This window comes from Schistocerca gregaria, chromosome 1, assembly GCF_023897955.1.
Source record: "Schistocerca gregaria isolate iqSchGreg1 chromosome 1, iqSchGreg1.2, whole genome shotgun sequence".
Lineage (NCBI taxonomy): Eukaryota > Metazoa > Arthropoda > Insecta > Orthoptera > Acrididae > Schistocerca > Schistocerca gregaria.
Window position 1 is genome coordinate 458,586,074 of NC_064920.1, and position 25,956 is coordinate 458,612,029.

The window sequence follows — 25,956 nt, forward strand, 5'->3', positions numbered from 1 at the left end:
CGTGCAAATTTGCAGTCGGCGTGCGTCATACCAAATCGCACCCCAGACCATAATTCCAGGTGTCGGTACAGTGTGCCCATCAAGCAAACAGGTTGTTTGCAGGCCATCAACTGGTTTCCTTCTAACCAACACATGGCCAGCTCTCCACCACGCCGTTCATTGAGCTCTCGCTTGACACCACTGGATTGCAAATGCCGGTGGTTTGGGATCAGTCGACAGCACGCTCCAGAGCGTGTGGTTTGGAGGTGTCCTTCAAGTAATCCATCTGTAACATTTCGTTTTGTTTCTGCGGGTCCAGTTTCTGTTCGGATTGCTACTGAGGACCAACACGAGGCTCCCGAGCCGTAGCCGAACACCAAGGTCTCCGGTTTCAGTAATGCCACACGGCCGTACGGAACCCGGTCTCCCTGCAACTGTGCGTTCTCCTGCCAACGGTGGCCAGCAATAATGTACAGTGTCTTTCTGGAGTATGGTAGAAGGAATATCCAGCTTGTCGTCGCACTATTACACTATTCAAACTCTACGAGGTGTTGATAACGGAGTCTTGACTAACGTCAACTCATCACGTCCACTGTCGAAGGTAACTAACGCTCACGACCGTTGTTGCTTGTATTTAAAGCAGATCTGATATGCGTCCTCATAGCACTACTAACGCCAATTAAGTTACTGGAGAGAAATCTGAATAGAAATCATCTTTCAGATGTAGAATCACGTCTTTCGTTTATGTCGCACAACTGCGTCTTGATGTTGCGATCCTTTATCCCGTCACTCTACACGTAACAAACCTAGAGCAGGATCTGGAACTTCGAGAACTGTCGTTGTTGGTGACGGGTTTTCGTGGACTATCCCAGATAATATGACAGTAAATCACAACCTAACTCCAGTGCACCGGATCGAAATACAAATACGAGTCATTTCTACTCACAGAAACTGATTTACTTACAGCGTCAGGGTAACGAAATAGATCTGGCTCAGAGTGAATTAAAAAAAAAAACCAAACAAAAAGACATTGCTTGACAGTGAGGGTTACGTTGAAGACGAGAAAACTATTGAGGTACGGAAAGCCATTCAGAACTCACAAGAAGAATCAGTGCCCATTTAACTCTGCGGTCCTCGATGGAAAGACGATCAGAACATTAAGAAGAATGGTTCATTGAGAATAAGCTACTAACAGAGAGCGGTTTGTAAAAGTGAACCATACACCTTCAAAGCAACAGGTATCTCAAACAGTTTGGCAAAGAATATTAGAGCAGACTGGATTCGAGCAACAAGACAGGTACGTGAATCAGCAACTAAACACAAAAGCGTGGGGAAGATCCCGTAAGACTGTGATGAATAAGATCCTGTTACCAATTGTATTGCCGACCATACGAAGAGAAAATGTCAAAACGACAACATGGTGAGACGACTTGACCGAACACCTGCTGGAACTTATTGTTGCCAAGATATGAAAAGCAGAACGCCAGCTGCTTACATTTACAGGGATAGTTAAGAAGAGAGATGAAGGTGCCACACTAAAACGATTGAATAGTTTTCCGTTTCTCAGTAGGATGTATGTACAACAAAAATGGGTGAATATACTTCGTACGTCAAGAGGTGAGCTCTGACAGCTGGCAACGCAGTTGCCAGTATTCCACACCGTGAGGCAGTGAGACAGCCGCGGTCAGGGAGGGGTGACAGACCTCCCCGCCCCATCGTTCGGCTCGCGACAACACTCGGCTCCTTCAGAACCTAACAATGCCGCGTCATTCGTAGCAGCATTCCTGAAGCGGCAGCATTCTGCTGACCGGTGTGTTCCTTGATGGAATATTTTTCACATGCGCTATCAATATTTGTCACATTACACAAACACACACATAAACATTTTCTTTAATGATGTTACAGTTATTTGACTGCAACAATCTTTATTTTATTGTTGTACGGTTCAGATTTCTCCATATTTCATACCAGTATGATTTCTTTTCACGTATAAGTAAGTTACTGTTCTTGAAAATTGCCTATGGCTGAACTCTGAATCGTATAACGACAAAATAAAAATTATTAAAGTCGAACGGCGCTAACACCATTAAAAATTACGATGACTATGGTTCCAGTCAAAATAAAAATTACACACAATGAGATTTTCAACATTAAAGAGGTAAAGCAAACTGCACAAATGTTACGTGTAAAATACCTAATAAGGACGTTATCTCTGTTTTTTGTGCGGAATAACGGAAACCCCGAGATCATCGTCATCTAGTTGGTCGTCTCTCGCCACAAAAAAATAGTCTTCGGTATCTTCGTTGCTGCTGTCCTCATCGACTGATAAACAAATTACAATATTATGAACGGATTCATCTCTTACTCCTTCTTCTGTGTTTGACCTTGTAAACTCTTTCCACACGTGGATCATGAGGTTCTTCCAATTTTCTGGCGTTATTCGTGTGACAGCATCATTTACCAGCCTCTCTGGGTCACGCGAAGTAAAGGTTTCGTTTCGCTCTGCCACATCTGCTTTTATTTGAGCCCATATCAGTTCAGTTGCGTTGTAATGGCAGTGGTACGGTGGAAGACGTATGACTTTGTGGTCGTAGTTCTCCGCTAATGTATGAATCACATAATGCGTTTTCTGTGGCTTGTATCGTTTCACTAATTCCTGAAGTTCCGCTTTCCGCATTTTCTGTCCAAAGCCTATTTTATTATCTTTCAACTAGCTGACTATTTCGTCACTCCTTGCAGCTGCCGTTGGGGCCTTATTCAATTGTACAGAATAGTATGGCGCATTGTCCATTACAAAAACGCTACCAGAACTGACGTCTGGTAGCTAACGAGTAACGAACCAGTCTTTGAATATATCTCCATTCATCTCCTCGTGGTAGTGGACAGTTGTTTTGATTTTAACGTCATCATGGGACTGGGCACAAAACCGTTCAAAGATCATTTGTGACTCTCTCCACTGTCGCTGTAGAGATGTTCAATGCTTTTGCCACTCTGTCAACCGCTATACTCACTGATATGAAAGGCCCGCCATTGTCCCTTTCCGTTTCAAAATAAACACACTATTTGTATATAAATTCGCGTGCTTGAGATTTCAGCGTAGCTCCTTTCCCAAAATCCCTCTTCTGTTTACAGCCACTTTTGCACATTTATATACACTTTTCCATTTATAACACGGCAAGAAACTCACAGAAGTAGAGCAATGCACACGTATACAAACAAACCTGAACGTAGGAAACTAACTGAAAGCAGCGGTCGCCCAGCACTAAGGACAACACTGGAGCGTTGCCACGGTAACGTAAACAAAAGCTCACGATCTGACTGGCCGTCGTGGATGCGCGAAGCACGTGCGCCAAGGCCGCGTCAACTGTCAGAGCTCTTCTCTCGCCCTCTGGAGTATAGGTACGTAATCGGAACTGCTTCACTTTAAAGACGAAATAGTGTGCTATTTGAGTCACTGTCAAATGACTGTTTGATTCAAGTTAGGGTACCAAATATGTGGAAGGCGGCAGCGGCGATAATTGCTAGAATGAAGAGAGAGAGAGAGAGAGGGAGAGAGAGAGAAATAAGTCTTAATAAAATATGGTCTGAATTTAGAAAGGACTATACTAAAAATCTGGCGATTTAAAGCTTTGGTAATAGTTACAACAAATACGCTATAGCTGTTATGGTAGACGTCAGTAGAGTTTAGTATAATTTTTGGTGGCCATCATTATTCGCGAGGTTTGGACAACTGAAGTGGCATTAGTACTTCTATAATTTCTTTCGAAACTATTATTGTGTGTTAGTGTAGACCCACGGACATTTTATAGTATGACAACGAAAAGAGATGTGGCGAAGAGATGGCTACAAAGGTCCTTATGTGAACTTGTCTTCACGGATGCAGTAAGCCACTACAAGAGATGGCAGAAGAGTGTGCAAAGGTCAATGGTGCTGTTGCACACACGGATGATGTCCTCATAGTAGTTATGGAAATTCCAGGCTTTAAACTGAGTAAAAGCCGTGACTCAATAATTTTATTATTGCAACACATTCACGATTTCCGCAAACAGAACTGTCTACATGCTGTTGGAGAGAAAGTTGTCAAAAACTAGGAATCCGATTATTAGAGAAGCCGTAAACCGATGTTTTAGGGATATTTCTGTATTTTTGCTGTCTGTGTGAAAGGCTCTAAATTCACCCAAAATACAATCACTAAAACAACATAAATTTTATGTTATCATTGAATCCCTTTAAACTCTACATCATACTTAACAGCAGATTACCTCAGGCCTGTTCAGATACTCCGATATGTGCGGCACAGTATACTGTGTAAGCATCTTTGGAATCTAAGAGATAACGTTAGTAGATCTTTTAATGATACTTGGAACGTATTCGATCGAGTTATATAGGAGGGTAAAGAGTACCTATCATTGTTCCAGAAAAGACGATTTTCGAAAAGTAATTGAAGTAACATGTCCAAATAATCACCGATAACAAAGAAATAAGAAGACAAATGACAGATAAATGATAATTTATTTGAGACGCTGTTACAACAGGAAGAAAAATATACTGCCACACGTTAGGGAACGTGCTAAATTAGTCACGTAATTCCTTCGAAGCAAATGATCCACATCGTGGCGAAAAACAGATCGTGTAATACTTATCAATAAGCATTTAAGGTAATAAACATGAAACACATAGAGCCATTTGAACCATTCGTTTCTGGAGAAAGAGGAACTCTCGAACAAGTAGTGATACCGATTATTACTGTGCGAAATAATTCTCTGTAGTTTTCTGCATCGTTTTATCAACATACTAATCTCCAGTGTCAAACTGAGACACATTAACCTCTCTTATTTGAGATTTCTTACGTTCTGGAATCACTTTAATTGATGAACCGCGTGGTACAGTTATCAACTGCAGTGGGCAGCTCTTAATGTGGCTTCTTTGCCGCTTTGAATCAGTCCTGAGGCTGCAAATGCGAGAGGGCAGTCGAGTGGTCACTCACCACTACAGTGGACACATGTGCTACAGGGTGAACATGAGATAGAATGGAGGAATGTAACATGTTTATTGAGGATAAATTCGTGGAAATGATGTCGGCGCTCGACAACAGAAGCTTTAGCCTCCGTATGAACTACGGACCACGAGACATTTCCAGTTTGATTAACTATAAGAGATGAAATCAGAATTCTCGGCAGCAAGCGACGGCCGGAAGCAACCACTGTCGAGTGGTAGGCGGCTAAGCGCCCTGTAACTTCCAAGTCATAATGACGGCGGTTTTGGACTCCACTCTCTGAAGTTTATAATTGTCTGACATAAGAATTAGACGATACAGAACTAAAAGTTATTTACAGTTTGGGGCAGACACCCCCTAGCAACAAGTAGATGGAAAAGAAAAATTGACCATCCAATTCTAATTTTTTTTTAAAGCATAATTGTAATTACTAAAAGTATCTCAAAACAGTGTCTGCTGGTGGATCCAGTGCAGATAACACATTATTCTAGGCGAAAATATTAATAAAGAAGCTTGTCTGACAGCACAGGTTCTGAAGAGATATAAATAGGGGTGACTGACCATAGCGTAGAAGAAAATTCATTGGGTTTTGGCTGAGGCAGGACCCTTGTCAAATGGAAGCTCTACATTAAATGCACTTTGTAACTGTTATTTTATGTATCAGAGTTTGAGTATGCGTAGTTGTATGGTAAGTGCTTTTAGAGGCTTTTTGAAGTTATGTTTTGATAAGGACAACGTCTACAGAATTTGTACGCACGCGACACCAAACATTACTAGTATATCCTAAAATGCCAAGCATGAAACGGGCTTTTTTGGTTACTCATACCTCTCGTTATATTGGTGACAGAAAAGTAGGGTCAAATGATTTGCACAGCCCTTGGGATAGGAACCCTTCGTACACTCTACAGAGGAATTGTCTTACTATAACTATCCTACAGTATAGGGTAAAAGTTTGAATACTACACACTTCCTCCAGCTTAGGGAAATGGAGCAAATCGAATGGTTCCTTTTGTATATGTGGTCTATGGTACGCTTTAAGGGGCTCATGGAGATACCATTTCGCTCGTGGAAGGTTCCCTAAAAAACCGGAAAACCATGGTCTTGGGGTTCAACCCGAGCTGCCGATTCCAAGACTGTAATGCACAGCGAATGGCTGAATTTTTCAAGATATATTCCTAAGATCCCAATCTCGAATAACCATGAAAATTTTCTCGATACCTTCATCCGTTTCCAAGAGACCGATTTTCACAATTACCCTACAAGTACAGGTAAAAAACGCACGTATTACCGGATCTGAAACGGAAACGTAGTTTACCAAATAACGCAGCGTGGAGGAATATGCTGTAAACTGTCTCCGTTTATCATCAGAAGGATCCTGTGAACCCGATGTTGTCGTACTTACGTACGTGCAAATTTGTTATGCGCATAAAATCCGATCTGAGGCGTAAAATTAATTTGCATTATTTCGATTTCACATAAATAAAATATAAACATTTTGCTGACCCACAAAGTTTTATCCTTATGAGCGACATGCCCTGCTGTTGCAGGGAAAAGAAGGGAACCTGCAGATAAAGGCACTATCGGAGCAAATAATAGACTAATATGCTACTGTTAAGACGCAGACTGAAAAATGGGATACCAGCTGCCACATTCTACCTACCTCAGCACATTCAGAAATTTCCCAAAAGTTTTGGAATCTGAAAATATTCACTCTTCCTTATGCTGAGAGAGAAGGAAACTGTTACTGGAAGACAGTAGACAGCGATGGTGGTAGAGAAAGAACGAAGGGACGATGGCATTGTGAGAGAAAGAGAGGGACACAGTGGCAGTGGTAGATAGTTGACAGTGACAGAGCAGTGCTAGGAAAAGAGTGAAGGAGACAGCGCCAGTGGGACAGGAATAAAGAAAAGGAGAAATTGAAGGAGGTGAGAGTCCATGAAAATTGCAACGCGGAAGAAACATGTAGTGATAGTGAGAACGGATTACAACAGTGAGGAGGAATACATGAGATATTAGCAGTAAGAGAAAGCAAGACAGAGACAGTGACAGAGGAGACAATAGTAGTAGGACAGAGCGAAGGAGACTGTGGTTGTGAAACAAGAGACAGTGACAGAGAGACACAAACAGATAATGAAACTGCGTCAGGCTGAATTACTGAGTGAGAATGGGTAAGGGAGATGTGATATGAGAGACTTACTGCGGTATACTAATCGGTGTGAGCGAGTTATAGTTAGAGAAGTTTCTGAGAGTGCGACGTGAGTTACTTGTTGAAAAGAGCGCGAATACAATTGCATGCCAAAATTATTGGGAAATGTTTTAAAGCTGCTGAGGAAGGTAGAATGAAGTATTCAGTACCCTAGTGTTCAGTGACATTCTATAAAACAAATGCATGTTAGCCTCTTTTGTGTTCCGATAGGAGAAATTTTCAGCACGTTGCATATTGATTGAACAAAGTCTTTCTCTCGTCATTATGTCAACACTCATCCTACTGAGTCGGCTGATATTTATTATTTAGTTGTGTCTTTGATAAATGCTGTAATTAGAGTGTCGCTGAAGACCTAGTCGCAACTGAGGAGGAAATTATTTCGTGTCTCAGAGAACATCGTGTAACTTATCGTCAAACAGCTTATGAATTGTCCTGGTAATTAGTTGCTACGTCCCGCGTGACAGCAGCAGTGTAATGACAATTTCACGCAATATTTTCTACTTCAGTAAATTATTTTACCAGATTAACTCACAGAGTGTTACTGTGTAATTGCAAAGCTTAATGAGATTTCATAAATGGTAGTGCAGCATAAGAACTACTGCATAGCATGTGAGATTCGACGGGTTGAGTGTAGGCGGCTGATATTCAAGTACACAGCGAATGAAGGTAGATCTATGTTATCACTCAGTCACGCACCGCTGTTAGTGCTCTATTTACCGCTCCTGTCACTTCGTTATAACCCATAATGCTTTTTACTTTCTTTCTGGATAAACCGATGTTCTGATGCTATTAAAATCACAGGAAAGGGTTTGAAATCTATCAAATTTGTACACTGTGTTCCAGCGAAGTTGTATGATGACGGTGGTGGTGGTGGAGGTAAGTGGCTATGGGACGGAACTGCTGAGGTCATCGGTCTCTGGACTTACACACTACTTAATTTAACTTTAACTTACGCTAAGAGCAACACACCCATGCCCGAGGGAGGACTCGAACCTCCGACGGGGGGATCGGCGCGAACCGTGGCAAGCCGCCTTAGATCACGTGGCTAAACCGCGCGGCTGAAGTTGTATGTTGTTCTGTTGTGTAGTTAAAAAAACTAATAATTTTGTAGAGAATGTTCTAAGAATTATGTTTCGTGTGTAGGAAGCAGTAATATGAGGCAACAGCTGGATTATCGCTCTTATTTTTAACGCGAGAAAGCGAGAGTTATAGCACTTTCTGCATTTTGACCAGGTGGAGATAAGATTGCCTTTTGGTCGTAAATTTGCTGTCGGGGACTCTGGGTCCAGACTGCAACAGATTTTGCTGGTGACATCGCTATGGGGATCTGGTGGCACGTAACGGGACTGCAACCCACCTCAGAGGCAATGGCTGCCTACGTATCTACAAGTAGTGCAGCACCGAATATTTCACAATCTAAGGTACTTTATTTCCCAGCTGTTGGGCACACTTGTAACATGTCATAACGAAATGTGTGAGAGTAAGGACTGAGGACATGCCACTTCACCAAATTATGTAGAGAGTATTATTGACATGCACAGTTGTGGTGCACCACTGGCCATAAATAACAGGGTGAACGACGATTGTGGCGATGAGTAGGGGCGAACAGATGTGCAGCTGTCGAGCAACTGACTGCCTAAATGAATCACGGTGTTACCAACAGTGTCTCCTCGATTACAGTTCAGTGAATGTTGCTGCATACGGGTCCCTGCAGCTGTGACCTGGTTTATGCACCCATGTCGACTGCTGCTCATCGGCGACGGCAGGTAGAATTTGCACGACAATACCGCAACAGGAGCTGAGTGGCGACAATGGCCTCTCCAGATGAATCGCGTTTTATGCTCCATCGGACAGATAGCCATTGGCGTGTATGGCGTGAAACGTGTGAAAACATCGTCGGAGGAGTTCAGGCCGGAGGTGGGGCCGTTATGGTCTGGGGAATGTTTGCGTGATATCCCCTGAGTGATGTCGTCATTCTGCAAGGCACAATGGATCGTCAGAAGTATCCGTCTCTCCTTAGGTACCATGTCCATCCTTCGGCACGATGGCATTTACCAGAAGGACAATGCAGCCTATTCCACAGCTCGCAGAGTAAGTGACTGGTTCGAAGGGCACTAGGAAGAGTGAACCACACTCCCCTGGCCATCAAACACCCCTTATTTTTATACCCAGTACAGAAGATGTGGGACCACCTAAATCGGGTTGCACGCGCCATGGATCCTCAGCCGAGAAATCTAGGGCAGGTAGACACGTCTGTGGAGGCAGCATGGTTATACATTCCTGCCGGTACCTGCTAGAACTTCAGCCCCCCTTCCTGCACTTCTCACAGCTGTCACAATAACCTGACTGGACAGTGTAGATTCTTAGGAAGAAGATTGCAGTACCCTGAGGCTATTATGAAAATTATGTCCGGTTCTTGAAAACGGTGAAATGGTTACATGGCCAAAAAGGTGGGAACAAAACCGAAGAGCTGTGGTAACTAGGCGCTTGGTAGGTACGTCTTAAGAGTGGTTGCCGCGACAGGAAAAACAACTGCATTGCGTGACTAAGTGAGAGACACTTTGAGCAATGAGAATATGGCAGTTAGGAAATTCCAGACTACCCTTTAAATTAATCAGTGCCTCAGCACGGGATTGGTCAGAGAAAAGGAGGTCGGAGGATCCAATCTGTAGAAGAAAATCGGCAATGAGGATCACCGGTTCACGAGAAAACCTAGAGCGGTATGGTGATGCCATTATTGACGTTGATGATGTGAAATATTTGCGGCCGGTGACAATAGATCCGCTTGCTGCCTAAGAGAGCAATTGATAAATAGTGAGAACAGAATAAAAACGTTAAACTGGTATGAAGTTAGGGGTAGAAGAAAGCTGATGGGGGAGATAGGAGGAAGGATGCCGATGGAGGAGGTATTATCCTGATCGAAAAAGATAGGGAATCTTCTGATCTTTGGGAAAGTTGGCAGTGAAGTGATTGTATGTACTCAATCTGTTTACTATTCTTCTTTTCCTTGTTCTATCCTGTGGTATGTTTTCTTTACGTCTGTCCACGGAAAACGTGGGCAGGTTCCTGATCGTCTGAAAGTTTCATAATGGAGTGACTGCGCGCAGTCGAGCTGTTAAGAACTGTTTTTCCATTAATTATGCTTCTTTCTTCTTCTCTTTCTCATGTGTGGCAGTGTTTGCTTGATGTGAAGTAGTAATTTAGAAAGAGTGTACAAAAGAGCGTCAAGGAAATGTGTTATTTCAGTAAAGTGGTAATATCGCGTGCTGTGCCTATAGAGGGTAGAACATAACATGTCGAAGAAACTAAGTGACAGTAAGTGTTTCGAACAGATAAATGGATGGCACAAAGTAAATGGCACACGTGCGAGAATATTGAGGAACCATAGCAAAGACAAAATATCTTGTAACATGAGTGACGTTGGAAGCTAGATACTTGTGTTGTAATGTGAGTGTAAACGTTAATAAGATAAGAAGTTTAGGTAAAAGCCAGACGTAAATCGGAATTATAACGGATGACCTTTTGCAGTAAGAATATAAAAGAATATAAGAGTAATAGACGGTTCAGCAAGTAGTAAATAATATTAGGTCAACTCCAAGGAAGTATAATAGCGTTTAAGCTGAAGGATATATGCAACTGAGCACGCAGGAGCGTCAGCAAGGATTAATTTTAAGGACATAATCAGTTTTCCTTTTTTGTGCAAATTATGGACTGAGCGACCGCGATCGCCGGAGTACAAGAGTGAATAAATGGTTTAAATGGCTCTAAGCACTGTGGGACTTAATAACTGAGATCATCAGTCCCCTAGAACTAAGAACTACTTAAACCTAACTAACCTAAGGACATCACACACATCCATGCCCGAGGCAGGATTCGAACCTGCGACCGTAGCAGCAGCGCGGTTCCGGACTGACGCGCCTAGAACCGCTCGGCCACCGACAATAGTGAATAAATCCAGTACATATGTGTCAGAACGAAGTGAATGTGTAAGTTAAACAGAGAATGTGCAGTACTTAGTAGGACTAAAAATTTCATGAAAATGATATTCTGAATGAACTAAGACAATAGATTTGATATTTATGTTCATTTCCAGGAAAAACTTTATATGAATGAAAACTAACGCTGCTGAAAATCCTAATTCACGTGTTTTTGAATGAGCAACACTTGACAAAAGGCAAGCAAATTATTATTTATTAACTTAATTTTTCCATTTTAATTAATTAATACGAAAAGTAATTCACAATCGACATAGAATTGTTTTAATTTTCTAATCTTTATGTAACTTCTAATTCTCACACATAAAGAACATGTGTGAACAGTGGATCGTTTGATGAAAATGCTTGCCACAGTGTCAACGTCCAAAATTTTTGCTTCTTGTGTATGGATATGCATGGCAATGTTGTCGTTAAATTTTTCTTCCCTTATGGTGTTCTATACATGTAGGAACAGACGTAGCTCGAGCTATCTTTATCAATTTCATCATCTCTGGGAATCAATTCACTGTCGTGAATACTTGAGGAAAAGAAGCCCACTAGGTCTTCCGTACTTCCAACGAAATCATTTTTAGAGTTACACACATCTGTCGTCATATTTCTGTGCAAGAGCTAACCATTCTGTGTCAAATTTATCCTTACAATACTATGTTACATAGCAGCAATATATAGTATCGTAAAAAATACATATTTCTATTTCTTTGGAGTTAGTCACAGGAGCTTTAGAAACTCAATCGGCGAAACGGTGGCTCAAAACCTCAAAACCGGATCTCTGACGTCAATATTTTTGCTCCTTTCGAAGCAAGAGCTACATACAGCATTTTCAACTACATCTACATGTACATGATTTCTCTGCAATTCACAGTTAAGTGCCTGGGAGAACATTTATGGAACCAATTTTAGGCTACTTCTACACTGTTCTGCTCTCGAACACCGCACGAGAAAAACGAACTCTAAATCTATCCGTGCAAACTTTTACTTATTTTATTATGATGGTCATTTCTCCCCATACAGATGGGTGCTAAAAAAATATTTTCACACTCTGACGAGAACAATTGTGATTGAAGTTTCATGAGAACGTCCTGCTGCAACGAAAAAAGCCTTTATTTTAATGATTATCACCCCAATCCATGTATCATATCAGTGGCACTCTTCCCTTACTTCTCAATAATACCAAACGAGGTGTCCTTCTTTTAACTTTCTTGATGTCCTCCGTCAGGCCTATCTGACGCGGATCCCACACTCCGTACTCCAGAAGAGGGCGGACAAGTTAAGTGTAGTCAGTCTCTTTGGTAGACCTGTTGCATTTTCCTTGTCGTTCTGCCAGTAATCGCAGTCTCTGATTTGCATTCCCCACAACATTGTCTGTATGATGGTTTCAGTTTAAGTAACCGTAATTATAATCCCTGCGTATTTAGTTGATTTTACACCCCAAAGATTTGCGTCAGTTATCGCGTAACCGAAATTTGATGGTTTTCTTTTAGTACTCATGTGAGTGATTTCACACTTTTCATTATTTAGAGTGAGGTGCTGCTTCGCAGTGCAAAGATATCATGTCTAAATCATTTTGCAATTGGTTTTGACCATCTGCTGACTTTACAAAACGATAAATGACAGCGCCATCTGCAACAATTTAGGAGAGCTTTTCAGACTGTCTCTTAAATCTTTTTTGTGGATCATGAACAGCATATGACCTATAACACTTCCTTTTGGAATGCCAGATATTACTTCTGTTTCACTCTGTGACTTTCCGTCAATTATCACGAACTTAGACCTTTCTGACGGGGAATCACGAATCTAACAACACGACTAAGACGATACTCTGTAGGTATGCGATTTGACTGGAAGTCGTTGTGAGAAACGGTGTCGAAATCCTTATGGAAATATGAAAAACTGAAATGAATTTGACATCCGCTGTCGATAGCACTCATTACTTCGTCAAAATAAAGAGCTAGTTGTGTTTCACAAATACAATATTTTCTAAATCTGTGATGGCTGCATGTCAATAAATCGTTTCTTCGAGTAATTCACAAAGTTCGAAAATGGTATACGTTGTAAACCCCTACTGCAAATCGACGTTAGTGATATTGGTCTGCAATTCCGTAGATTTGCTATCTTCGTTCAATCTAGACCGATGGTCTTGCCTTCATTAAGTGATTAAACTTGCTTCCCTACAACGAATATTTCTGCTCATAATTTACTCATTTTGGAAGCTCTCCTTGAGATGAATTCTGAAATATTTAGATCGTTTTCTCATGAGAAAGATATTGTGAAAAATTTGTGTTTAGTAGCTCCTCTTTAATGGCACTGTCATCAGTAACATCACCATTGCTATCTCGCAGTTAAGGTATTGGTGGAGATATTGGATGTGTCTTGCCATACTTTACATACAACCACGATCTCTTTGGTTTTGTGCTAGATCTCGATATAGAGTTTCGTTGTGGAAACTATTAAAACTATCTGGCACTGAAGCTCGTGCTAAATTTCGAGTTTCTTTAAAATGGCGCCAATCTTGGGGTTTTATGCTGATTTTTTATATTTAGCATGCTTTCTTCGTTGCTTTTGAAGCAGTGTTCTGGCCTGTTTCATGTGCCGTGGGGGATCGGTGCAAACTCTTATTAATTTATTTGGTATATGTCTCTCCACTGGGGTCGACACCATTTCCCTGAATTCGAGCCGCGTCTGGTCTAAACTTATATGGTCAGATGGGAATGAGTGGAGTTTGCCTCTGAGGAGGGCGTCAAGGAGTTTTTATATCTACCTCTTTTTTAAATAGATACAGTTTGCGTTTGTGGATTTATATGTTGTGGTGGTCAGCCGAACTATCAGGGCATTGTGGTCTCAAATCCCTGTATCCGTCATGATGCTTCCTATTTGCTCAGGGTTATTTGTTGCTGAGAGGTCAAATATGTTTTCGCAACTAATTAAACTTGGAGTGGGCTCGTGATCTCATTATTCAAACTAATTTTCTGAGAAAGTGTTCAGTACCATTTAGGACGACTTTTCATACCTACCACCATCTTGAAATACGTATTTTCGCGAGCATATCAACGCTAAAACCTTCATCAGTTCGAGATAATTTCACAACGTGTCGGGCACTGTTGATAATGTTTATGGCCTTTTGGAGCTACATAGAGGAATTTAGCATAAATCATTCAAACTTTCAGCTGGCTCTAAAATTTTAGTACGAAGTGTAATGATAAAGATACATTCAAAAGAACACGTAAAATTTAAGAAACCTTTAGCTTTAGCAGTAGCATCGGATTTTGCGAGCCCCAGTTTCGTCGAAGAATCAGATTAACTGTTCGTAATTCTGAAAAACCGTTTTCGATGTACTTACGCTACAACACCGCCTGAAAAGGCAAAAAAGGCCGAAGAGTTATGGGATGAATATAACTAGCACGTTGGGCAGCTCACAGGGGATCAAATAATGCTAGTCGGTTGGGGTGCCCTCGTACGCATTTGGTCGTTTATTTCTCTCTCCATGGTCTCATTTTCCATTGCCTCTTGGGTCACAAGGGTCAATGAACGAGCCAAACAGTCCACGTGCAGGACTCGCGACTGGTTCTCTGACTTTCCCCTGCAACAAAAACGCCCACCACATTTGCCCCTCAAACAGTAGCAATACATCTATAGAAATACAAGTGCGAATATCCATTAAAATCTGTAACAATACTTCCGCTGTAGTAGATTCAGTGTTTCAAAGAGCCAAAAATAATTCATTAATTTGAAAATTATCACCACTGACACCTCGAAAACATATCGAAACTTGCTCGTATTGACACACGTTGCCAGTTTCGTCAATAATTATCGAATACAATTAGTGACATTTTACAAACTTTACCAAACTGTGTAAGGCTTCATTAGCCATAATAGAACCCAATCTGCTTGTTACATCGTGCGACAGCCACCTGTACTTTGGACGTAAAAGCCATGGTGCGAAATCGGAGTTATCTTCAGCAACCAACACTAATAATCCATTAGAATTAGAATTTTCATTTGTGTCGCCACGAATTGTCAATCGGTGCATCATGAGATAAGCAGTGAATGTAACATTGTCAACGGAGTACTACCGCAGACTTCATTTCTCACTCTTTACTCTTAGACATTAAAAACTGTAAGTTCACACCATAAGCTATTGTACTTTTCATACTACAGCAAGACACTGATTTTTTGTGACCTTTCTAACGCTTTTCTCCATAAAGAAAACCCGACATCAACCATCGTTTTTATCACATTTTCATTTTGTTTAGTTATCTTCGCAAAAGACCCATTAAAGAAACGTTATTCCATACAGGTGGAAGAAAACAAATTGTCACACTTCTCATCGTATAGCATCCACCTGTAGTTGCTCTTCCGCTGCTTTTGAAAAGAATGGTTACCACCAAGATGACAAGTTTTCCATGTTTCACTCGATACTGCATTTGAATCGGAGCTACCTGAAGTAATATCTGTACATATCGTAGCCAAATTTCTTTTCTTCATTTTCGAGAGAACAATGAATTTATGCATTACAAAATCAAACTACAACAGAGAAATAAAATAAACTGTTAAGTGAAAACAATAGTGTGTTACGCTACAAAAAAATGTAAACTAAAACTTGGTGCTCCACAAATAACAGTACTGAATGAGTGAATATTTGTCGACCCGAAGTAGGCGGTTCACATCTCTACTGGCCTTGCCTGTTGTGCGGAACGTTCAAAAACGTCCTTGAATATTCCGCGAGAAAAAAGTGCTGACCACTTCTCAGCTGTTACTGGGGCAGTAAGAAGAGATAGTCGTGCTTGCATGGGCCAGCGCAGGAGCGCCTTGTCAGAATTGGCATAACTGACAGCCTTCAGTTTTTCTGCTTTTGTTGATTTTTTCTACACTTCCGTTAAAAAATTAATACATCCATTTAGAGCTTTCCAGTTCATTCAGATCTATTGATCCAACTGTTTATATAGGTTAAATGACATGATTACATTTACGATCAATAGCACGGGCGATTCTGTGATACCACATATCGACACTCACTGAAAAACACTTGTTAGTACGCGGTGTAGCCTCGGACGGGCGGCAATGCGAGCGCTGACTCTGGCATCCAGACGATGGTACAGACAGCGAATTTGGGATACGTTATGCCAAGGGTGCCCAGCCTGTTCACCTAGTTCTGCCAGAGTTGTTGGTTGATGTGTCACACGAGTCAATCCTCGTCCCAGCGCACCCCACACGTGCTCGACTCGAGACAAGTCCAGAGATCGTGCTGGGTGGGTAAGTTACTGTACGTCTTGCACAGTACGTCGAGTTTGACAGCCAGTGCGTGGACGAGCATTATCCTGACATGTGTAATAATCGGGTCTACTGCCAGTCTCAGGTAGCACCTGAAGAAGGCAACGAGTTTCGGTGCCGAAATATTGTGCCAGAACGACACAAATATCCGGCAGTAGACCCGATTATTACACATGTCAAGATCTCGCCGGGAAAGCCTGAAGAGTGAGCTTTATCCTGTTTGAAAAAACATATTGCCTCCTTATCGCAAGGACGGCAAAAAAACCCGGATTCAACAACATTCTGCACGTACCGAGCGCTCGATATTGTCCCCTCCAAAAACATCAAAGGTGAACGACAGTTGTAGCTTATTACACTCCCCATCATAAAACCTGTGTTTCTCGGACGAATGTACTTCACGAGACAGCGCTCACCTGTTCTACGCTGTATGCGGAAAGGAACATCACTTGCGTGCATGTAGAATATGCTTTCGTTGCTGAAGAGAATGGCACGCCATTCCATCCTCCATTTGATCCTCTGACGGCATCAGTCGTGTCGTGCATGTCGATTCTGTGGCTTGAGTGGAAGAGGAGTGCGTATCCGTAGTCCTACTGTTAATAACCAGTCCGAAAGAGTTCGTGTTGGCACGTCTGTGCTCACAAACGATCTTATTTGTTGTGTGGTAGCAGTGCGATGCGCTACTACTGCCCTTACAATACGACAATTCTGGCAGGCGTCAGTGCGGCCTGGACGTCCAGCACCTCGTCTACAGATGTGAGAATGTTCACGTGACCACTAATATCAGCATCGTCGCACAACTCATGCAGCACGTCCAACAGTTCCCCGACAGGGTCACCCCACCGTTCGGAACGTGACAAACTGACTCCCCCGATACTCTCTCAGTTCGCTGTAAAGAACATGAGTTCTTCATGGCATGGTTACCTGTTTGCTTCAAACGTCTGCACGATACTGAGACTTTTAGCTGGGAGCATTCCCTATTAATAAGTAGACACAAAAGACGTTCTGATAGCGATGTGTGCCACTACACTGTCTGTTGGGGAACGACGTTGAAATCATTACCTGTGTATCTACTATTCCACAGGTGGCACATGCCATCGTCAAATAAAAATCGATGCCGTCTTTGCGGATGCACTAACCTTTTTTCCGTCAACGTATTTTATTTTCTTTCCCCATTTTGTGTTGTTGCTGAGCACTTTAAAATACATTAATTAATAAAGAAATTGGTGTGGGTGCGCGAACACCGGAGTACCCACAGAGACGGTGCTCCTGGTAGTGTACCTACATCTACAACTACATCTACATCTACATGGGTACTCCGCAAATTACATTTAAGAGAATGACACAAGGTTCATCGAATCACCTTCACAATTCTCTTTTATTCCGATCCCATATGCGCTGAAAGAATGAACTCCTATATCTTTCCGCACGCGCTCTGATTTCCCTTATTTTATGATGGTGATCGTTCCGTCCTATGTAGGTCGGTGACAACAAAATATTTTCGCATTCGGAGGAGAAAGTTGATGATCGAAATTTCGTGAGAAGTTTCCGTCGCAACGAAAAACTCCTTTCTTTTAATGATTTCCATCCCAAACCCTGTATCATTTCTGTAACACTCACTCCCATATTTCGCGATAATACCAAACGTGCTGCCTTTCTTTGAACTTTTTCGACGTACTCTGTCAGTCCCATCTGGTAAGGATGGGAGGACGGACAAGCGTAGTGTAGGCAGTCTCCTTACTAGGTCTGTTACATTTTCTAAGTGTTCTGCCAATAAAACGCAGTCTTTTGTTGTCTTCTCCACAACATTTTCTATGTGTTCTTTCCAATTTAATTTGTTCGTAATTGTAATACCTAGGTATTTAGTTGAATTTACGGCTTTTACATTAGGCTGATTTATCGTGTAACCGAAGTTTAACGAATTCCTTTTAGCACTCATGTAGATGACCTCACACTTTTCATTGTTTAGGGTCAACAGCCAATTTTGGAACCATTCAGATATCTTTTCTAAATCGTTTTGCAATGTGTTTTGATATTCTAATGACTTTATTAGTCGATAAACGACAGTGTCATCTGCAAACAAACTAAGACGGCTGCTCAGATTGTCTCCCAAACAGTTTTTATAGGTACGGAATAGCGAAGGGCCTATACTTGGGGAACGCCAGAAATCGGTTCTGTCTTCTTCGATGACTTTCCGTCAGTTACTACGAACTGTGACCTCTCTGACAGGAAATCACAAATTCACTGAGACCATATCCCATATGCACGCAATTTCATTATGAGCCGCTTGTGTGGTTCAGTGTCAAAAGCCTTCCGGAAATCTAGAAATAGGGAATCGATCTGAAATCCCTTGTCAACAGGACTCAACACTTGACGTGAATAAAGAACTAAAAGTGTTTCACAGGAACGATGTTTTCTAAATCCGTGTTGACTGTGTGTCAATAGAGGTAATTCATAATGTTTGAATACAATATATGTTCCAAAATCCTGCTACATATCGACGTTAACGACATGGGCGTGTAATTTAGTGGTTTTCTCCTACCACCTCTCTTGAATATTGGTGTAACCTGTGCAACTTTCCAATCTTTGAGTACGGATATTTCGTCGAACGGTTGTACCAACCTCGCCCGAAGTGCTGTTGCGTTATTACAAAGCTGAATCAGGTTTCGAAGATTAAAGTGCAGCGTATCAGCGACTGTGTAACATGTAAGAGCAAGTAATGTTAACATGCTGAGCATGTGCGTTTGAATTTCGAGTACCCAGCGAATGACGGTATATCTCTGTTATCACTCTTTGACGCATCCCTATTAGTTCTCCGCTTGCTGTGATAGTCAGTTAATTGTACCTCACGTCGCAGGAAAGGTCTGGAATGGTCTTCGGACATATTACTTTCTCTACGGAAATATCAATGCTATTAAATTCACGAGGAAACTTTCAAAACGTTCATAGATAATTTATTTTTTCCATATCTTCTGCTTTACAATCTAAGAAACTGCAGTTTGGTTACTAAGTTTTAATGTTAACGACTAGTACTTTGTTAAAAAGTTACGTTTTGAAAACTTATTTTGTATGTATACCTCGAGTTCAGCATTGACTTCTACTCCTGTGTTTTATGTGATCGTCCTGTGTGTACCAATTGTGTCAAAATACAGCTTAATTCTGAAACAGAAATAATGAGTTTAGTATGAGACTTACTGAGTCCTGAAAGTCGGGGAAAACAACAATGAATTAACGGGAAGAGGACGTTATTGTTCGTTATAAAACTGTGAGGTCCCGTAAATTTTACGCTGGTTATGATTCTGCCTATCCTCTGCCACATGTAGCGGTAAAGAGGTGCAGCGTTATACTTCTTTTCTTTATTCCTCAAGTTTATATCGTTTATAACAGTTTTTATGTTTTTTGCGGAAATTATCAACTGAATGTTACATCTACATCTACATCTACATCTACATTTACTCCGCAAGCCACCCAACGGTGTGTGGTGGAGGGCACTTTACGTGCCACTGTCATTACCTCCCTTTCCTGTTCCAGTTGCGTATGGTTCGCGTGAAGAACGACTGTCTGAAAACCTCCGTGCGCGCTCGAATCTCTCTAATTTTACATTTGTGATCTCCTCTGGAGGTATAAGTAGGGGGAAGCAATATATTCGATACCTCATCCAGAAACGCACCCTCTCGAAACCTGGCGAGCAAGCTACACCGCGATGCAGAGCGCCTCTCTTGCAGAGTCTGCCACTTGAGTTTGCTAAACATCTCCGTAACGCTATCACGGTTACCAAATAACCCTGTGACGAAACGCGCCGCTCTTCTTTTTGGATCTTCTCTATCCCCTCCGTGAACCCGATCTGGTACGGACCCCACACTGATGAGCAATACTCAAGTATAGGTCGAACGAGTGTTTTGTAAGCCACCTCCTTTGTTGATGGACCACATTTTCTAAGGACTCTCCCAATGAATCTCAACCTGGTACCCGCCTTACCAACAATTAATTTTATATGATGATTCCACTTCAAATCGTTCCGCACGCATACTCGCAGATATTTCCAGAAGTAACTGCTACCAGTGTTTGTTCCGCAATCATATAATCATACAATAAAGAATCCTTTTTTCTATGTATTCGCAATACATTACATTTGTCTATGTTAAGTGTCAGTTGCCACTCCCTGCACCCGCCGCAGGTCTTCCTGCATTTCGCTACAATTTTCTAATGCTGCAACTTCTCTGTATACTACAGCATCATCTGCGAAAAGCCGCATGGAACTTCCGACACTATCTACTAGGTCATTTATATATATTGTGAAAAGCAATGGCCCCATAACACTCCCCTGTGGCACGCCAGGGGTTACTTCAACGCCTGTAGACGTCTCTCTGTTGATAACAACATGTTGTGATCCCCATTGTTTGGGCATTAGCAACTGTTTCTGTCATGGCATAAAGACAAGCGCCGGCACGACAGTCGGGAACGATAGAGTAGAGAGGGCTGTGAGAAGACGTCAGCAAGTTGTACGCTGACCGACCCCTCTCCAGGACAATGCGACGGCAGCGACCCCTGTGCGTAGAGGACATACACACTGCGTCGAACTAGATGTCGCCGGATGATGCCCTCTCTCCCTCCATTTATCCCTCTTATCAACTCTGATCCTCACCCACACCCCCTCCTTTCCTCCATCCTTTTCTTGGGCTACCTCTCTCCCCCTTCCATCCTCTTTTTTCCCCACCTATCCTCTCTCTGCCCTCCTCGTCTCCCCCAAGTCCTTTTGCATTTCCTTCCTCTGCCTTTTCCCATTCTCTCTCGTTTCTGCCCTGCCCCCCCCCCCCCCCTTATGGGCCCTCTCCTTTCTCTGGTCCCCCCCCTTTTCGTTTTTCCTCCTCTCCCTCCTTGTGTTCCCCCTCATCTGTCCAGGTCCACCCCCCCCCCATCTGCCCTAGGCTATGGTGTGTCCTCTTTGTGCTGAAATTTTAGTGCAGTGTTTACAGTGAGTGTTCAGTGTTGTGTGTCTTTGCCAGAGAGTTGCGAACGACCATCATACTGTCGCTGGGTGTGATTTTATATCTCTTGCGAATAGAAACCAGACTGTCACCACGTTTTTTAATTGTCTGTCTACTATGTTACCTGTCTGCATCCCGTTATTCGCTTTGCCAACCCATTTGCTTTATGTTTTAACTTTCCCCAATTTTCCGCCGTTTTACAATTTAAGTCCCCGTTTCATCGCCTGATTTTATTGTTTCTTAACTTCTACTTACATTTTAAAAAGTCTGTAGGCTGCAGAGCAGCGTAATAAGCTGCTGCCGGCCGCCCCCTTCGGAGGGAATCGAAATACAATAAAGGGGAGAAAAAAAACTGGACGTCGCCCAGTTCTACCGCTGCTTTAAGACTAGCAACTTGGATAGAAGTGTCAAACTCTAGTCACTTGCTTGTACTGCCTATGTAGCACGGACTTGGGAATTGTTATACTGAAGAGATTTCTTATTTTGTCTGTTGATCTTTGCTTGCTACACATCTGTGTAACACAAAATAAAGTATTATAATCTTTTTCCTTTTGTGATAAAATCCATTAACACGATTTGTTTGAATGTTGTCTAGCGATAGGAGGAAGCAGGTCTCGTAAACACCCCGTATTTGATGACCAGGAATTACCTAACATTTGGAGGCGAGGTGTAAGAAGAACCCATAGCTGTCTGCCGCTACAGGTTTTCTGTTTCCTTTTGCCTTCGGATTTTTATATTTTGCTGGCGCTTCAATTCTACCTTGTTTTTTCCTTTTCAGGGAGGTATTTAGGTGTTTTAATAGTGTAATTACTGTTCAGTGTTGTCATGTGGCCGTTACAGAAATTTCTTTGCTTGCATGATTATTTTTATTGCTTGCATTGTCCGTTTATCGCAATTGTCTATTCCAAAATGACCAACCCACCTCTCCCACCCTCTGCTTAAGCACCACAGCCGCAAGCGATATATGCAACGCAGCTAACACAGATGTTTCAGTTTCAGACCCAGTAGGTCACCACAATACTAAACTTGGTACAGCAGCAACTCACAAATCAAGCCACCGATACAGTGCAACAGGCAACAACTGTAGCTCCGAGTGTCATACGCCTTTTCACCAGCTTAATGAAAACGACGAGGAATGGCTCGAGTAGTTGCAGCAGTTTGAAGCTCATTAATTGCTCACAATGTGCCAGGCACTGTGAAACTCCATTACTTTTTGCAGTATTTCACCTCATTCAGAAATTTTTCCCTAACTCCACTCCGAGTGAGCTTTCCTACAATGAGGCTGTTGATTGGCTAAGTAACTATTATGACCAACAAGTGAGTGTGGTAGCAGCTAGGTATCAATTCTTTAATTGTAAGAAACGGCCAGAACAAACACATCATGAGTGGGTAAGGGATTTTTAAGGTTATGACGGGGAAATACAAATTCAGATGTGCTTGTGGTGCTTTATATTCAGATATTATATTGCGTGACGCGATTGTGTACAATGTAACTGATGTCAAACTTTGACAACAGATTCTGAAACAGTCAGATCCATCATTTCAACACAAAGTCCAAATTCTCGATCAGTATGATTCATGAGCCATGTCGGCCGATATATTTCAGCAATCTGTCGAGTGGAGTCGTTCCTTGCTCGAACTAGCCCGTCACGCACCAACTGCCTACGTGTTCCATGTCGCGTGAACAGTGCTCTACACAGGTGAACAGAATTAAGTCATGCCCTTGGTGCTATTAAGAGCACATATGCCAAGACTGCCCGTACACGCAGTGTATTCAAAGCCTGCTACGAGAATTAGCAAAACTAGCTAACCAACAGTTCCTTCAGTGCTACACCAGTCCAAAAAATCTTCTGTTCCTCAACTGATTAGCGGAAAACGTATGAAATTTCAGCTGGACATAGGTGGCTCTGTTACACTGCTGAATTTTAACACATGCGGACTGTTCGGCTCCCCACGCCTGCCTAAAACAAGCACTCACCTTACCGCTTATAATGGACAAGACATTCGCGTTCTCGGCCTGCCATGTATCGCTCACATACGCAAACGGCTACTTTCACTGTGCTACAATCACACGAATGTGAGAGCATACTTGGCCTTTATTCTTTTTATTTGTTTGGCTTTAAAATTCACGACAATGTATTGTCAGTAACTGCAATCAACTCCGAAGACAGTGTAGCTAGCTTTCTGCAAGAATTCCATGAACTTTTCTGACAGCTTTGGTAAGGGTAATAATTTTGTTGCGCATATTACTACGAAAGACAATGCTCAGCCGAAATTTTGTCGGGCCAGAACTGTTCCCATTGTATTATGGGACAAGATAGAACCAAACTTAAAATATTGCAAGACAGTGGAGCTATTGCGCCCGTACAAGCAAGTCAGTGGGGAAGTCCACTGATTTGGCTCCTCAAACCTTCAGGTCCCATTCAACTCTGTGTTGACTTTGCCTACCGTTAACCCTCAAACTGTGATTAATACTTATCCAGAGCCATACTCAGAGGACCTCATGGACACATTAGGCGCTGGTCGCTACTTTTGAAAAATTGATTTACATGACGCATATCTTCAAATACTACTAAATGACAAAACTCAATCATTTGGACTTTTTTTAAATATTTGCGTTTGCCTTTTAGCAGTGCCTCCGCACACTCCATTTTCCAAAGGTATTTGGAGCAGCTGACTGCTCAAGTACCAAACTTTTGAAACTATTTAGACGACGTTGTAGTAGGAGGTTGTACACGTAAAAAACACATTGCAAATTTGCATGCTTTGTTTCATGTGTTATCTGATGCAGGACTAAAGTATAGACTGGGCAAGTGTTCTTCCTTTTTTTTTAAAAAAAACCCTGAGTTACAGTATATTGGTCATGGTATAAACTGTCAAGGTGCACATTCTCTTCAGTCACATCTGATAGCCACATGGGACCTTCCAGTTCCTAGCAATGTCAAAGAATTGCAATCAGTCTTAGTGGAACCAAACTATTATATTCGGTTCATACCAAATGCTGCACAAAAAGCAGTTCCATTGCATTTCTTGCGTTGCAAGACCGTCCTCTTTGTTAGGACAGATGAGTGCCAAGAAGCTTTTCAAAAGATTAAAGATGAATTGCTCAAAGATCGATGCTTGGTTCACTTTGATTCGGACAAACTAGTTGTGTTGCTAGTTAATGCTTCTTCTTACGGATTCGGTGCAGTGCTTTCACACAGAGCCGGTGAGAATGACAGGTCTATTGCCTTCGCATTGAAAGTGTTGTGCAAAGCTCAGTGTAACCCTTCACAAATAGAGGAAAGAGACATTGTATGGTGTCACCAAATTCCACCGTTATTTGTATGGCAGAAAAGTCTACTTAGTAACGGATGACAAGCCATTGCAGTCTTTGTTTCATCCCATGCAGCCGGTTCCTGTACGAACTGCCCAAGAATTGGAAAGATGAGCTTTATTGTTGTCTCAGTACGTGTATCGTTCGACAGCTCAACATGGTAATACAGACGCGCTTTCACGTTTCCCAATTGGCCTCGATAGGGACTTTGTTGCTTCTGCTCCATCTTGTTGTCAAATCGATACTCTAGTTTCTAAAATGCTTTGATCTTTTTCTCTGAACTGTAGAAAAATTGCAGAGGCCTTGGAAGCTGATTCGGATTTTAACATTTTGCAAAAATGCCTTTGCACATTTGGCCTCTCTCAGTTCATAGCATAAAGAACTCTGTAGTGCGCCAATACTTTGCGCGTCGGCATGGCCTCGCTATACAGCACGATGTGATTCTTGTTCAAAATGACAGTGGAGTGTAACGCGTGTTGATCCCCAAAGCTTTGCACAACGAAGTGTTGCAGTTACACTCATATGATGAGTGTTCGTACGAAACAGTTAGCGCGTCGACACTGTACTTAGCACGGTATGGACACCTAAATAGAGCAGATGACGTCAGTCACGCTTGTGCGGAAAACCGGTCCGCTCTGCCACAAAAATACTCTGCTTGACCTAAGTTGCAATCACCATTGCAATGTGTGCACAGACTTTGTTGGATCTTTTTGGAACACTGGTTGGTTGATTGTGGTAGACTCTTATAGCAAGTTTCCTTTTGCTGTGTCAGTGAACTCGACAACGTCACGTGGCACAATTCAGGCGTTGTCCTCTACTTTCTGCTTCGAAGGTTTGCCTGAAGACATAGTGTCGGACAACGGGCCTCAGTCCATGTCACATGAATTTGAAAAATTCTGTGAACACAAAGTCATACCCAATCTAAGTAGTGCACCTTCCATCCTCAGTCAAACGCGAAGCGGAAGGTTTTGTCAGTACCTTCAAGCACTGGACACACCATGGATTAAGCACTGCAAATGTTTCTCGCCTCTTATCTTTCGCATTCACGAGGTGCACCATCGCCGGTCGATTGCTTCTGAGACGCCGTCATCGGACATTACTCCACCCGTCCTCAGCACCTGGCATCGAAGGAAGGCCGCAAGTATCGCTTCGCGCCGCAGAATATAGTGTTTTACATAGTTTTTGGCGGCAGCAGATGGTGATCATGAGGC